Source organism: Trachymyrmex cornetzi, unplaced genomic scaffold (assembly GCF_001594075.2).
Source record: "Trachymyrmex cornetzi isolate Tcor2-1 unplaced genomic scaffold, Tcor1.1 scaffold117, whole genome shotgun sequence".
Lineage (NCBI taxonomy): Eukaryota > Metazoa > Arthropoda > Insecta > Hymenoptera > Formicidae > Trachymyrmex > Trachymyrmex cornetzi.
The window spans coordinates 304,891-320,704 of NW_017295730.1; the positions used below are offsets into that span (position 1 = coordinate 304,891).

Here is a 15,814-nt window from a genome sequence, read left to right on the forward strand (position 1 = left end):
CCATTTATCGTTCGCCTAGAAAATACGCCGAGTACCGTCGCCTTGCCCGCGGCGAAACGACGTCGAAAGGGTTCCGAGCGCTCAAGGGCGGAACCCTTCAATCGACATTTTTTATAGGGGGCCGCTCAAGTTGAATCTTGTTTCTTCTGGGATTTTCTCCTGACATTGTAAAAAGGTATGACATTTTTTTGCAGGAATCGTCACGAATTTGCTGGAAAATTATTAAATGTAAGCTATTTATATATATATCTATTATAAAAGAGCTCTTTATAAAATCCTTGCGTTTAATATTATAGTATAAAATTTATTAAAATTTTAACTTTGTTTAAATTGAATGCGTTATTATACTTTTACACAAAAGCATATAACAGATTTCCATTGGAATCCATAAATGATAATTGCAACATTTTTCTTATTATCGTGAGCGAAGTAGCTTATTCTTTCAAATATCGTAGTCAGTTTCTCCGATTGGAACAATCGTACGAAGATATTGAAATTTCTCCGTGTGGAACGCTATCGGAGGTATTGAAACTTCCCTCCGACGCTTCACGGCGTTGTAAGATCTCGATATGCTATCAGTGCCGCGTTGGAAGAGCAAGAAGTGAATAGCGCGAAGTAGTTGCCGCGACGTAATTTAGATTCCGTCGTACGAACCGGTAGGATTTTATTGTTTTACCCATCGTTCAACGGAAGCGATGGTATCAAACTTCAGAAATGTCGGTCGTTGCAGAGCGAGTGCAGAGTAGTCTCTCTCTTGCAAGAGTTGCAAGATGTCGCGTATCACTTGGGGATCCAGAAAAAGGAACTCCCTATTTTTAGTTGTGGCGAGGAATACCGTGCAATTTGTCCAATGTGGTATATCAATTCTTCATAAGAGAGACCAATATTTTCTCATCGTATCGGGATCTTCGACGGGACGACGAACATGATACCGTCAGTGCGGATCTACCCGCGAATCAGATTTAGGTTCTTCTGAAATACGCTTCTGTCATTCACTACTGGACTCGTACATATACGTGTCCAAAATTAGATCGGAATCGTCAGGGGAACGGAATTCTTTCTCGACCGAATTTTCTCAGTCTTCTTCTTGACGCGCTTGGTGATATCATTGTTTTTTTTTTGTATAAAAAAATCATTGCCGTTCCACAGTTTAACTGCAGTGAAATTTAATATGTCTCCTACGTGCAGTTAACTTAATTTTTAAAATGAGAAATCTTTTCATCATAAAAGAATTTAAAAACTGTAATAAGAAACTCTTATCTCTTAGTTTATGAAAGAATGCAGCGAGTGATAATTTAAAGTTATCCAGAGTTTTAAGTCTTAACAGTTACTTACTTGTCTATTATAAGAAATTTAATACGAATATAAACGTTATGTTTTATTGATCATATTAAAATGAAATGTTATTTTAGGAGCCAATATTTTTCTTTCCCGGAATGTGAACTCTATTTGTAATTATCTGTAATTATCGTTCGTCAAAAAATTGTAACAGTGACTTCCAGAGACGTGATATCTTCAGGAGAAACTGTTAAAATCGATAATCCAGCTGGTGAAACGATATAACGAACAGAGCGTATATACGGTCCATCGAGTTTCAGCCTTGTGTTTTAACAATCTCATAATTTATTCGCCTGAATTCGCCATCATGAGCTTAACAGCATGGAGGCCTTTGTGAGAAATCATCTCCCTCAGTTTCCCCTTCGGTACTAATTTTATCGCCCATATATGCTATTTACATTTTGTTATTCACACTGATAAAATGTGGTAACAGTATATATATGCAGTATACATTTTTTAGAAAGTAATTTACATATCTAAAGGGATTTATATATCCAAGTATTTACAAGAACTTTGTTCTGTTAGATGTTAACATTTCATGACGTATAAATAAATAATTTCACTGAAACAATGATCACATGAATATTTCGTAAAATTTAATATTTCATATGATGTAATAATTAAAAAGTCAATTTAGTCTCCATGCTTTTTGCATTAGTTTTTTGCTTACAAACTTATTTAAACAAGTATATGTATAAATCTTTTTGTGGAGATACTAAAGTACGAATCTTTTTATATATTATATTATGTCGTGAAAGAGAATCATAATCGAAAGAAAGGAATATAATAGATAGTTGACTAATTTTGATATTCTATTTTTTTATTTTGAAGAATGTGTCTTTTGAAAAAGTGTTATATATTATTTGTTACGTAACGCACAATTTTATTAACTTTTCTATCGTTAATTAAATATATTTTTTTCACGGCTATTTGTTTTTTTATTCTCAAACTATGACATATATATGAAAGCGTGACAGAATCGATACTCCAGTTACATAGAACAATATAACGATTTACCAACAACAGCGTTACATTTTTATGAAATTTTTGATTTACGAAAATTATGGTTTATTTTTTAAAAAAGCTTGCATTGTTATATTTTACATACAATGAATGTTCGAATCACGTGAGTGATTTGGCAATGGGAATTCATGAATACAAATTTTCATGATGATGCTTTCGTTTGAATAAAATATTTGAATAATAGTTTTACTGGACTAAACGTAAGATGCCGTGAATGGCAGTAGTTAATTAGCGGTAGCTACTAATTACCTACTATTATACTCGCTACGATAGATTTTTATCTAGAATTTTTCATAATAGAATCTAGACTTAGTGTCAGTATGGTTTTTCCTTTATATCTATATCCTCCCTCGTTTGCGACGATATTTTTTATTATTTTTGCTCACAGCTATTCTCGCTATTTTTATATGATATGTTCTGGGAGAACTTGTATTCTCAACATCGTAAATATCTACGCTATTCTTTCTCTCTCTCCCCCTCTCTCACTCTCACACATACAAACACACATAGGAACAATGTATAGAAAGGGGGAGGATACGAGGGGGATAAGCCCGGAAAGGGTCTATCTCCCGAAGGGTAATTCCGAAGGGCCACATTCGCTCGAATAATGACGCTCTCATTGAGTTGTCAGTGGTTCTCAATCGCGTTGAGACTTTTCTATACTCTGTACGCACAAATAAAAATCTATCAGATTATTTACAGACAAGTAGCAGTTTATTAAAATTCAACTGCTATTACGATTATCAATCAAATTATTTTCCAGAACTTTAAAAATACTGTGTAATATTTTTTCTCTTTTTCTTTATTTGTTGAAATAAATTCCTATCCGGAAACGGCAATGTATTAATATCTGAAATCTATAATGCAGTACTTTGGGCGAAAATCTTTTAATATTCTAAATATAAATATATATAAAATTGATGACATATAAAATTATAAGTAGAATTTTATCTTGAATTTGGTCGCGAATTATAGTCTAAAGTTTATGATAAGAGGGTCAATGCTATCCGCCATGACACAAAGGATTTTATAACACAGCTCGTTCTCTATTAATAAGCATCTAGCGACAAAATTTTAATTATAAAATGACTGTCGTCAATCATAAGATTAGTAGGACGATTTTTATTGCGCAAGGATTCTGATCCGTTAATTAAATAAAACCTTGGCGAACCGTTGAATCATTTTTATCCGAGTTTATAACACTTTGGCGAAGTCACCACGAAAAAAGCCCGGCTGTAATTACCAAGTTTCGGGATTGAAAGAGTTGAACTAGAAGCGTGGTGCACGCGCGGAAACGAGCAATATCGTTGAAAGAACCTTTCTTCCTTCGAGAATGTAACTTGAATGGGCCCACTGTTCTCGTCAAGTACTAACATTCCAAGGATTTCATAGAAATTAGATAATTGCGGTAATAAAAATAATCTTACGACTTTTTTTTATAACGACGATTTAATTATATGCACACGATAGGTCGTTCAGGTTAATTTTCATCATTTTCACAAGTATACAAAAGTTAAGTGATTCTTACATATACTTTAATACCTCTAGAAAAGATTTATAAAGTAGTGTGTATTAGAAAAAATGGAAAGAGACTATTATTTAATCAAATGCTCCTCCCCCCCCCCCTCTACGTATTTCAAAGAAAATAAATAGTGGAACATGAAGACCAACGATATTTAAGATTTAATATAATAGGGACAAATTCGTTCGTTAATCATTTTTTCGTTTCATTGGAAAATATTGATTTTTTCGAATGAAATACTAATGGCATTCTTCTGCATTCCAGATTTACATTGTGTACTCTCTAAATTTTTTGGAGTGAGATTTTACTCTAAGAAATTTAGAGAGTGTTGTATATGTCAACGAGCTGCGTCAATGTTTTATGATTAACGTTTTGACCTCGGCACTTTTGGCGATCTGATTCGGGAGCGTGGGACGCAATCCGGAGATTAGTAAAAAGTACACGAGTCCAGTCAGCCGAGTTTCAAGCGCGATTCCATCTTCGGACTCGTCGAACGACGAAATCTCGTTACGTACCTCGTTGCCTTGGCGTTTCCCCTGGGGACGCAGAATTTTTCAATTTCCTGTCGCTCCCGCGATCTCCCGATGCTCGTATTTCGCGAGTCTCTAGATACTGGACTCATTTCCGAGTTCTCGAGTGCGCGCGCGCTCGCACTGATAAAAGTTGCTCACATTTAGACGATTTATGAAACTTTCGCGCTTCCGGACGGCGTACGCGCACGGTGATATCAATTCGCACGGCAGGCCGGTTCTCGCGAAATCTCGACAAGAGCACCATTTTTATTGTACCCACGACAATGCGAAAACTGATTTCATAACTCCGACCGCGCGCGCTGTCATGTCGCGAACACGTTTATTGAATAATAATAAAGTAACGATATATAAATGATTAAAAACGCATTTAGATTTTTATCTTCGAGTTTCACGATTATTGTCTGGATTGTTGAGACAATACGACTTTACTCGAATGATGAATGAATTGAACATAATTTGACCACTTTTGCAGTTTGCAGAAACGTGCTCTGCGGTAAAAGCTGCGTGACATTTATCGTATTAATTTATATCAACGAATGGAATTGGAGCGGAGTAATGTTATTAATATACATAAAATAACCTATATCCGCAAATACAGGTGTTATCGATTTGCTGCGACATTTGCTCATCTTTTACATACATGCTCTAAACTTTCTTGATTCTTTAAATTTCTATTTCTAACTAGAATAAAAATATCGACTTCACGTTTGCATCGAAATAACTAGACTTTATTTTTTAGACATATCGCTTTATAAGCAGTTTTCGATCATTAGGTAATTCTTTCTTCTAAGCAGGCTTTAGAATTATCATGTTTCAATTAGAGATTCGTTTAGAATAGTTTTGTCACAATTAAAAATACTTTGTTTATTGTGCGGATTTAGATCATAAAAAAATGATGATATACGAAAAAAAAAGCAATATGACATAAGGAGACATTAAAAATTGTATATTATTGTTAAATTGTGTATTTTTATTTGGACTTTAAAGCTTTTCGTAAATATTTATAAAACATTCATGGTAATGCATATTTTATGCTAAAAGTTATGATACATATTTCTGCAACTAAGTACAGAGAGTCGAAACGTATAGTCGGAAAATTATAGTTGTGGAAAATAAATTTGACTTTGTCACACCTAATTATAGCTCGTTTAATTTGTTGATTTGGATTTACTATTTATTAATTTGTTGTAAATTATACGAGCATAAAGAATTGTTTTTAATTTATATCGTAATATAAAAATTATGAAATGAGGAAGATGATAGAAACGAAGTTGCGTAGAGAAATAAAATGTTAAGAATTAATCGTCAAAGTACAATATTGCAATTTAAAAAAGTTTTTACAGCCACTAAAAAGCTGATGGCGCATAAAATTTCTCTTGGAATCTTGGATACGCGTGTAGATAAACACAGTTTAGCGATCGTTAAATGTTGTAAGCATATAGCACATTTATCGCACGTAACGTCGTATATCTCTGCAGTATTTTTTTTTTCAAGGATAAAATCTGCCGGGCCTGGTGGAGCGCATGTCAAATTCTCGCGAACCGCTTTAATTTCCCGGCTGTGTATTTTTCGACGAAAATAGCGCGCTTTGCGGAAAGGAAGCGGCGCGGTCGCTATCAAGCTTCACGTGCGTGTGAAAATTTACGTGCGGGGGTAGAGATAGCTGAAGGTCGGGACGCGTTCAATGTCTGACAAAATGGACTGAATTCTCTTTGAAATCGTCATGATGATCGTCACGCTGACAGGTAAACACGAGTACTCTCTGTGATCATTCGACCATGACGTTGAGGCAGAACGCTTGCCGATCGTTATCACGTAACGTAGATCGGTTCGCTCTGATTCACAGATGGGTTCCTTATCGTTATAATGCCGCTGCCGTGCAAGATACAGATCGCTCAACGAGAATATACAGCAGATGTAAGTTCGTGAACATGAAAGGTCTGATGTGTCGAATTTTTTTAGTTAAAAACAGTTCGCATCTCGCGAGGGATAATCTAGTCGTTTATCTGACCTATCCGCGGTAGTAATGAATACTAGTATTAACCCAGACACTTATCGTAAGATAAATCATTATATTGAATATATTTATACAGGTTTCTGAAGATAATCACAACGAGAGACGTATAGATTTAAATAGATAGACTCTCTGGTGTGCCAAAAGAGAGACACACGCGAAGTTGCTTACGTAACGTCTCGTTACGTGACGGAAGAGCCGATCGATGTCGACGATCGATGGCGGATGTAATTACCACGTAGACAGCGACTTTTATGCTCCGTTGTGTACATGTATTGTATATTGACTACTAACCGCTATATAATCTAATATAAGATTGCACGCTATATAAGATTGCAATGCCACGTCAGGCACTCCTATGAAATGGGCGATTTCCTTTGTGCGGCTAGATGTCGATCTCAGGAGAACAGGGCCCGGTTATATTGACGGCGCTTTGTTACATGGGCCCAAGTGGTCCGAGTGATGTGAACGCGCTCTGCTGAATGACGCGTCCGTCCCAACCGGGAAGAGGCTCTTTAGAAACGATCCACTAGCAACGGGCCATCCATTAGCGCGAATTAGAGTATTTAACTCGGCGAGCGAGGGGAATGAGGAAAAGAGCGATCGTGCGAAAAGGAGGAGGCATGTAGGAACGAGAATGAAAGAGATCGCATTCTCTTCCACCGTGTTGTTATAACCGATTGCCCGGCTGGATCGTAACGATTTCGTCGCGAATTAAAGTATATTTCCAATTCTCTTTCTTTCTCCTACATAGAAGGATCGATTTTGCCCAAGTATTTAAAAATTTGGAAATAGATCTGAAAATAATTTTGCTGGACTATCAAAATAATTTGAGAAAAATTCATTATTATTTATTCAAAATGAGAATTAATTTTCTTTTGAAGAATATTAGAAAATTGATCGAATTGATACAAGCATTGATTAATAAGATTAATTGTTGGCTGTCCGTCATCATGTTCAGCTTTTTTGATTGGAACAAAATATTTCAACTATGCTCTCAATTTCCAAGTTATAAAATAATAGTAATAAAAAGAGCTGATAATATTATTATTAATGCAGTCAACCGTAACAGTCGTATAATAAAAATGATAGTATCATCTCAGTGCAAGGCACAACACGGTACAGAGAACGATAGATCGCAGAAAGTAAATAACACGCATCATAAAACATTTTTTATGATTTCCGTCAATACTTTTTAGCTTCTCAATTTCGGGAAACGCCACGTAATAAAGATTCATAATATTTTCTATAGATACTTATTCTTGTCCGGCAACAAAACGAGACTTTGGCAATCATAAGACGAAAAATCTACACAGACAAAGTGGGAACGCATAGAGAAGGATATGCCGGATGTACTTTAAGCTCGTTGGGTCGGAAAACCTCCCGCCATTATCCGCTTTCTCTCTGTCTCTATTCTAGCTTCTGCTTTGCTCTTTGTCTCTCTTTCTCTTGCTCTCTCGGGCCTTGTGTTCGCTATTGATTTCAGGTTTATTCTTGGCGGCTCTCGTTCGCTTTGCTCTGGCGTCAAAACATCGAAAGGACGAGGAAGGGTGGTCATACAACCACCACAGCGCGCGCGTTTCGAATTCTAATACTCAAGGGCAAACCGCTGTCGCAGAAACTTAAAATCGCCCCGTGTCGGCACACTCGTGAGAGTACTCGAGATGGAAACCCGATGGTTAAATTACGAGCACTTTGCTCGTGCTATGTGTGTGTGTGTGTGTGTGTGTCTACCACTGAAATTATTGTTCGCTTTCTGGATAGAACGTAATGGCAGTTGCACCGCTCTACGGAAAAGCACCGTGAAGTAGCAACGAGTAACATCTTCGTGAAAGTAGACGCGTTGTAGGTACTTTTATAAATTTTTAAACAGCATTTGTTATGCCACTTATAAACTTTTAATTATGTCTTGAATTTTTCCATCGTTCAATTATATTTGATTGCGTCCAAATTATTGTATTAGATAACATATAAACTATTGTTTTTTTTTCTATAAATTGTATTTTAAATTATAACATTAAATAATAAGTCTGTAATTAGTGGGGGAAGCAAATCTGAGTAGTCACCATTCGTTCAAGCTTGGTGTTAGCTAAATGCGAGGGAAAGTTAAACAGTATATAGATAGAAAGTATTTTAGTTGTGTTTATGCAAGTCAGCGTGAGGCAGCACGCTCTCTGATTCCTGTTTTTATCAGATCTTCTTTATGCACGTTTTGTTTTTAGAAAATGCTTTAATTGTCACAAATTGGAACGTATTATCTTATAATTTAAAAAAAATTTTTCCTTCTCTATTTTTCTTTTGTTTTTATTTGTGTACTTTTTTAAAATATGAATATAACGAAATTTTATATAAAGTTAATGAAAATTGCATTTATCTTGGTATTATTTTTCGTTAATATATGATAATATCCGAAGGAAGTGCATACTTATGGGAAATCCCATTGTTTCTTTCTTCGCCGTGGGGGATGCATCTTTCTTGATTTTTCCGTAGCGGTTGGTGTAGCATCGAGATGCTCGCTTTTGCATTTCAAACATGGCACTATGCATCCTGATACAGCTGCGAATAGCAACGCGCAAATAAGCTGTTTCCCGACCCACGCCATTGTCTCGAACGCAGCATGGAATTACAAACACATACATTATTTTGTAGCTATTCTGTAAAATTGCAATAATATCATTTCCATATTTGATATTACGAAAATGAGTTAATTCGCAAAACAGCAGTTTCGCGCGAATTAAGTTTAAAATGCTAAGTTCCGCGTTGCTAACGCAATTGTGTATACTGTATTTTATAATTAAGTTAATTCTCCATTTGTTAAGAGTTAATTTATTCTTTTTTCATAAAACCGTCCGTATTTGTCATACCTTCATTAATTCATAACTAGAATATATGAATCCTGGTCACTTGGAGACACCCTAATTTTTAAATAATAGATAATTATTTGAAGTAAATTTATATCTCACGATTTTATTTTCATAGTTTTGACATTGAACATTTTTTTTAACAAAAACTTTGTTAATAAAAATTAGTAACAAAACTATAGTAATAAATTTTTTAGCGAGTTTCAGAGAACCATATGTTATTTATTTAAAATATTTTGACTTGACACATGTGTTTCTGTTACAGAATTGAGGAATTCGCGCTATGCGAAACGCTGTGTGAGACTGCGCGATGAAACGGCGTTTATACAATCCATTTCGATTTGCGCATCTCCTCGCGGACCCGCGCGAAACAGCCTCCTCTCATAGCTATCGCGTCCGCTTTTTCTACTGCCAATTCCGATAACGTTGATTCTCCATGCAGATCGACAAGCCAGTTCCCTGGTTTGCCGGTTATTCGCCTCCCAAACCTCCCCCCAATTTTAGTCGATAAGACAGGCGCTGTGCATGCGAAAAGTGCCATTTTGTTTGGTCGATGGTACTCTCGAAATAGGTCGTTGGTCTGATATAGTACTCGCATGAATCGATCTGAAGCAGAGAGGCCGATACGTTGAGATAACTCGGATTTCGTAGCCCGTACTAGCTTAGCTCTTCGAAACATGAGATGCAAGTGATCCGCGTGAGTACTTTAGGTTGTAACGATCATCCTTGCCAATCCTGCGGTGTACAAAGTTCCGAAAATCAAAGGGCAAACGGTGATGAAATAATACGATCTTATTTATTTAAAATTTTATCTCTTTTCGCCTCCCTCTCTATCTCTTCTTTCATAATTTATATTAAATACAATATATCTAAAGAACTAAACTATTTTCTTTAGTTACTTTTTAAATCTTTCAAATTCTATCTTATTTCGATGATCTTTTACATTAAAAATTAAGAAAAAAAACTACAATTTATAAAATTAAAATTTACACGAAATAAATGAACTTTGTTGAAGCATCTATACAAATTTAGTTAGAGAGATACAGATTTGAAAATAATTTTGGACCAAGATAATTACGTATCTAGGACGTTTAAATTGGTTTATACTAAATATTGTTTGCAGTATCTTGAATTTCCTAACATAATTAGTTTGACAGTTCAACAAAATTATTTTTAGATCTGTACCTATTTAATTTTTGAAAAACTTACTTCAGCAAAATTGTTTCTTCTATGATTAATACGTAATTAAATTGTTTGAAATGAAAATAAAAGTTTCTCGGAAAAATATTTAATTTTAATTCTAATATAATTCAAATTTAGTTTAGTTCAAAATAATAGCTAAGAGGGTTATATTAGAATCAACGATGCTCGTATTAATCGTGTGAACCCAATAGAAGATGAATCGACAATTCGCATAACCGTTCGAATAATCATTTGCCTGGAGTATCCAATTAAGCAACGGCAACGCGAGTGCATTGCATTACCAAGCAGAAACGGCACTAGAGCGCCATGCATTTCGTCATTCATTCTCTACGCCCGAGGTAGCTGATCGAATTAACGTTGGGGTCATTAAAATTTTTTTTCATTACGTTCCTCGAGCTCGCGCACGCGATCGCCGTAAGGCCCAGCTAGCTGTGGCGACATGCTCCGCTGACGCCGAAGGGGAAGCATGCTCTGAATGGTCCCTTGTATGTACTACCGCTCGCGGGAAGTCTCGCTCTGTTCACGATCATAAAAAAAAAAGAAGGGGAAGAAGAAGGAGCAGACGACAAAGAACTGTTAGACTGTCGTTGACCGAGCGAGAACGAACCACCCACTAAAATCTTTCAAAGAGATTGAGAATTTTATCTTCAAGTTTGACAATGGGGTGTTAAAGATATATTTATTCCTTTCTACAATGTTCGCTTGATATTTGCAACGTTGATAAATCTCTGCAATATTTAAAGAAATTTTTTAAAAATTATTTGGCCGTGTGTCACGCAAATATTCTGTTGTCTGCTAACACGAATAATTTTAACGTAATATTTTATTCGTGGCAGACAGAAACTCTTCCTTCTAGCTCCGCTTATAAACGTGACTTAAATTTGATTCGATTTGACGTGACTCGAGTTTAATTTTAACATGCCGCATTCCAACTTCCGGCAGCTATTACGACATACGAAGAAATATCTACACTCGACTATATTGCGAAGTTAAAACTTTTGCCAGGATTTGCTCTTATTCGCGAACACGTTGATTCTAAACAAATTTGAAAAATTAATTAACGGAGCAGTTAATGGTTGCGAAGTTAAATCTATAATATTTCTTCGTACTCATTGACTAGGGAGATTAATGCGTTTTTAATCCTTCCTAACGTCCTTCATCTTCGTGATCAGGACGAAGAGTCGTGACTTTATCTCAGTTAATCGAAAGACATATTTCCCGTGCCAGGGATAGAAAATTAGGTCGGTTCGAGATCACGTTCTTCAGCGTGTACGCTCTCCTTTTTCTTATCCTGTCCCTTTCGTTGATTAAGCTACGCTTGCGGAATAGAAAGCCGATAGAAGGGGAATGTGATGTGCAGAGCCAGAGGCGACTTTCCTCGATTTCGCTTAAACTTAGTTTCAGTTCTCATTCGCCGCGAGGCTTTTCTAAAGGGATTCCTTCACACGTGGGGTACACTGCTCCACGTATCCTTTCATTGATTGTCTTTTGTATGAACAATGTATACTTCCTCGCAGAGATTACCTCTCTTGTTTCTATTCATTGTGTTCGTTAGATTTTTCTTGTTAATGTCGCCGATCGTGATCAGATTTTTGAAATCTTGTTCCAACAGTTTTTTTTCGCGGTTTTTTTATAATTATATTTATCTCTGTGTATGAACTCTGGTAGAAATGTATGCAGTTTTCCTAGACACCTATCCAGTTACTATCTAATATTACTGTATTCTCATTAATTGTGCCAATACTGAGAGGGACAAGAATTTGATAGAGTTTTATTCTGTCCATTTCACAAGCAGTTGGCTTGCTTATTAATTAATTTAATATTCATTATTTCTTGTGTTTCTATTCAGTAAATGGATTCAGATTTTACGCAACTTTTGTATGCAGTAATTGCAAACAAAGTGTTACATCTTGATTGGGATCCTAAGTAGTTTTCCTTCTCAGTTACTGGACAGAAGTTGGTGTAACTGTTTAGTAACTGCTCAAAAAATGCATGAAATTTCTACCAGGGAATATCCGTAATTAAATCTCGGATGGAAAAAAAATTGTTTTCGTGTTACAAAATTTGAAAAGACAATTCGATATTCGTGTACAGTTTTTAGCAAATGAAATTGCGACAAACTTTACGAAATCGATTTTCAAAGAAATCACAGTCTGAGATAATAAAAATAAATATAAAATCTAAAAATAAATATGATATAAATGAAATTAGATTTATTATACAAGTGTGTGGATTCAATATTGACGATATCGACATGGATTATAATTATGCATTTTAAATATTAAAACATCAATTTTACGATTAAAAGAGAGGCACAAATGTTCTGCACATATGCATTTATGATATATTATGTATTTCTCATTGCTTTTATATGATATATTATATTATGTATTTCTCATTGCTTTTATATGGCGTCACGTATTATAAAATGATAAATCACACTTCTGTTCTTACACATCCATTACTTCTGACATTTTCATATAAACGACAGCTGTTAATTTATCATAGACTTTGCTATCGTAATCAGACGCGAGGAATCATCTGGATCGTTGCAGCACTTTGTTGATGTCGGATATTCCATAATTACTGAGACCACATTCTTCATTTCTCAGACTTAACAAAGGACTCTTCCTCGCGCGGCTTCATCTCCGTTCGCTCGCGCGGCCGGTGCGTATCGGCGAAATCCGGTCTAAATCGAGTTTTCAGAAAAATGTTCAAGGTAGGAATAACAAATGGCTCTTTGCTCTCTCGCAGCGGAGCGAGGTCGAGGGGTAGCGTTCAGAAATAATCTCGAGAGAAGGGAGAACTGGACAAACCATCTGTAACCTGCCACGCGCGAGATTGTGGATGGCACAGCCCGGGGGCGTACCATAAATTATAGTTACCCTCTGCTGTCCATAGTAAATCGTTTGCCGTCCCGCAGATCCTTCTCCGCCTTTTACACGTTCTATAAAATTGTCTCTACTTAAACTATCTGGCCTTGTAGCGAAACTAGAAAGCCTGGTTGAACGTTGATAATTTTTCACATGCGCTTAGCTACTGAAAGAATTTTTATTGTTTCATAACCTGTTTTTTATAAATCGTTTAATTAAAATCGATTATTTTTACCTGACATAGAATTTAACAACTTTTAATAAACGATCTCAAATTAAAAATTGTAAGTATATAAAAATTTATGCTTTACAATTGTATCTTCATGAACGGCGAAATGTTTTATAGCTTTATTTCTTATAATATATTTAATATAGTATATGTTTAACACGCGAATTATACAATGATTAATGTATATCCACATTACATATTTATTATCTGATATTGAATATTTTATTATCTGATATTGCAATTTAAGTATTTAATTCTACATTACTTGCGTGATGTTTTAAAATATGATTACTTATATAGCGTGCGTGTTTTTGACACCTCAGTTTATCTCAATTTTCAATAGTCTCTTCAGCTATTTACAATTAAATGAAGATTGATAATATTCTGTATAAGTATCTTTTAGATAAAGATAAATGCAAAAATTGTTTTTAAATTGTAAAATAATTTTTACAAAATATTATAATGTATATAAATAGCATTCATACATGTGTTTAGTAAATTTATAAGATGGGAATGTTTCTGAACACCCTACGTGAATAATGAAGGGTTAAAAATTTTTTTGGGTTTTTTTATTTAGAAAATTGTTAATCCAACTTTTTAAGCCCGAAATTAACAAGGACATTTTTTGTCTGAAATATTTATGTGTGGATTTATTTGTGAATTTTATAAAAAAGAGAATCAAACTTCGACTTTAGACGAGAAAGATTAGCTCTTTTATATTTTTGGGATAAGAATGTTTTTACCGAACTAGGTTCGCGTTGAGGTATTATTCAACCAATCGTGGCCCGCCACGACATTCCAATGGAACATTGCCAGAAATCTTTCTACTATAAGTACGATTGCCTGCGGTCACGGTGAATAGTTCGCCACCGCACGAAAAATTGGCAACGCCATTTTCGCCATTATCTTTCATCTCTAACGATCTCGGAGAGACCAGAAAAACTGAATCAAACCTACTTATAGTAAGAAAAATATTTCTCTTTCTTAAATTGCGAATGATGGACGAGACAGTGTTTGAACATTAGAGAAAGTTAATGAGATATATTTCTGTTATCTATTTAAATTATTATAAATTATAAATATTGTTTTGATTTTATTAAAAATTACAAGATTAATTGAAAGATAATTCATCTCTTTTTAAGCTAGAGATATCTCCATTTGTCAATTTGTTAGATCATATATAAAATCAATGTAAAATAATTATATGGTAAACAGGATAATTTAGTAAATATTTAACTCTTATAGACACATCGGAAAGTTTTAATTAGTAATTATCAATTTCCTGTTCTCGATTTGAAGTTTGTAACTTATATTAATATTGATACGTATAATTAATTGAGTAATGTATTAATAATGACAAGAAAAATAACTAATACATATCATAATCATAAATTAATTAAGTCATTATTTTTAGTAGTCTTACAAGTCTATAAAAACGAACTTGTATGAAATCCTAAACTTTTTGAGCCATTAAAGTCACGTTTACACACTGAAAAAGATGTTATATCAATAACATTATTTTAATTGAAAATAATTTTATTTATTCATAACTATTAATGAAACAAATAAAATATTATTAAAACCAGAGCACGTATTTGTTTCATTAATAGTGTTATTGATTTAATACAATTATTTTCAATTCAAATAATGTTGTTGATATAACATCTTTTTTTTTCAGTGCATTTTTCGATATTAAAATAACCCTTTAATTTATTCTTGCCCTTAATCTTGTGTTGCTTTAATTGAGCATTGAAACTCACAAGAAATTTTTTTTTTTTTTTTCAGCATATGGTGCAGACAGGGATGGCTGCGCCCTATGGTGGGGGTGTCTTCCCTCCTCCGGTAAACGGGGTCGCGGGTGTCGTGGGGGCGGCCGGAGCTTCAGTCCGCCTCCGCCTCCGAACGGGGTCGATCAACAGGCCATCGTAAGTTTCTGACTCTTAATTAACACGACTGTGTCAAATTGATCGTTAAGCACATCAATTATCACTCATACTACAAAACTATGTAATGACAATGATTAGGAAAGGAGCAGTTCTCTTTACATAAAATATTGTATAAGGCATCGAAATTAGCTATTAATTGCTATAATAAATTAAAAATTAATTTTGATTAATTTTTAAAAGTTTAAATTCAAATAATTTCTATAAAATTATATGCGTTCTTAAATACGAGACATTTGTTTAGCATTAAAAAATGGTAAAGTATGAAAAATTAA

General features: G+C 34.6%; 1 long non-coding RNA gene across 1 annotated transcript in view; it reads left to right on the forward strand.

Moving 5' to 3' along the window:
* The window catches only part of LOC108765310 (uncharacterized), a 202,503-nt gene extending 187,033 nt beyond the window's left edge, over window positions 1-15,470 (forward strand). The window contains exon 4 of the long non-coding RNA XR_001940315.1: window positions 15,382-15,470. This is a non-coding gene — a long non-coding RNA (uncharacterized LOC108765310). The remainder of the gene's footprint in view (window positions 1-15,381) is intronic.
* Window positions 15,471-15,814: the final 344 nt, after the last annotated feature.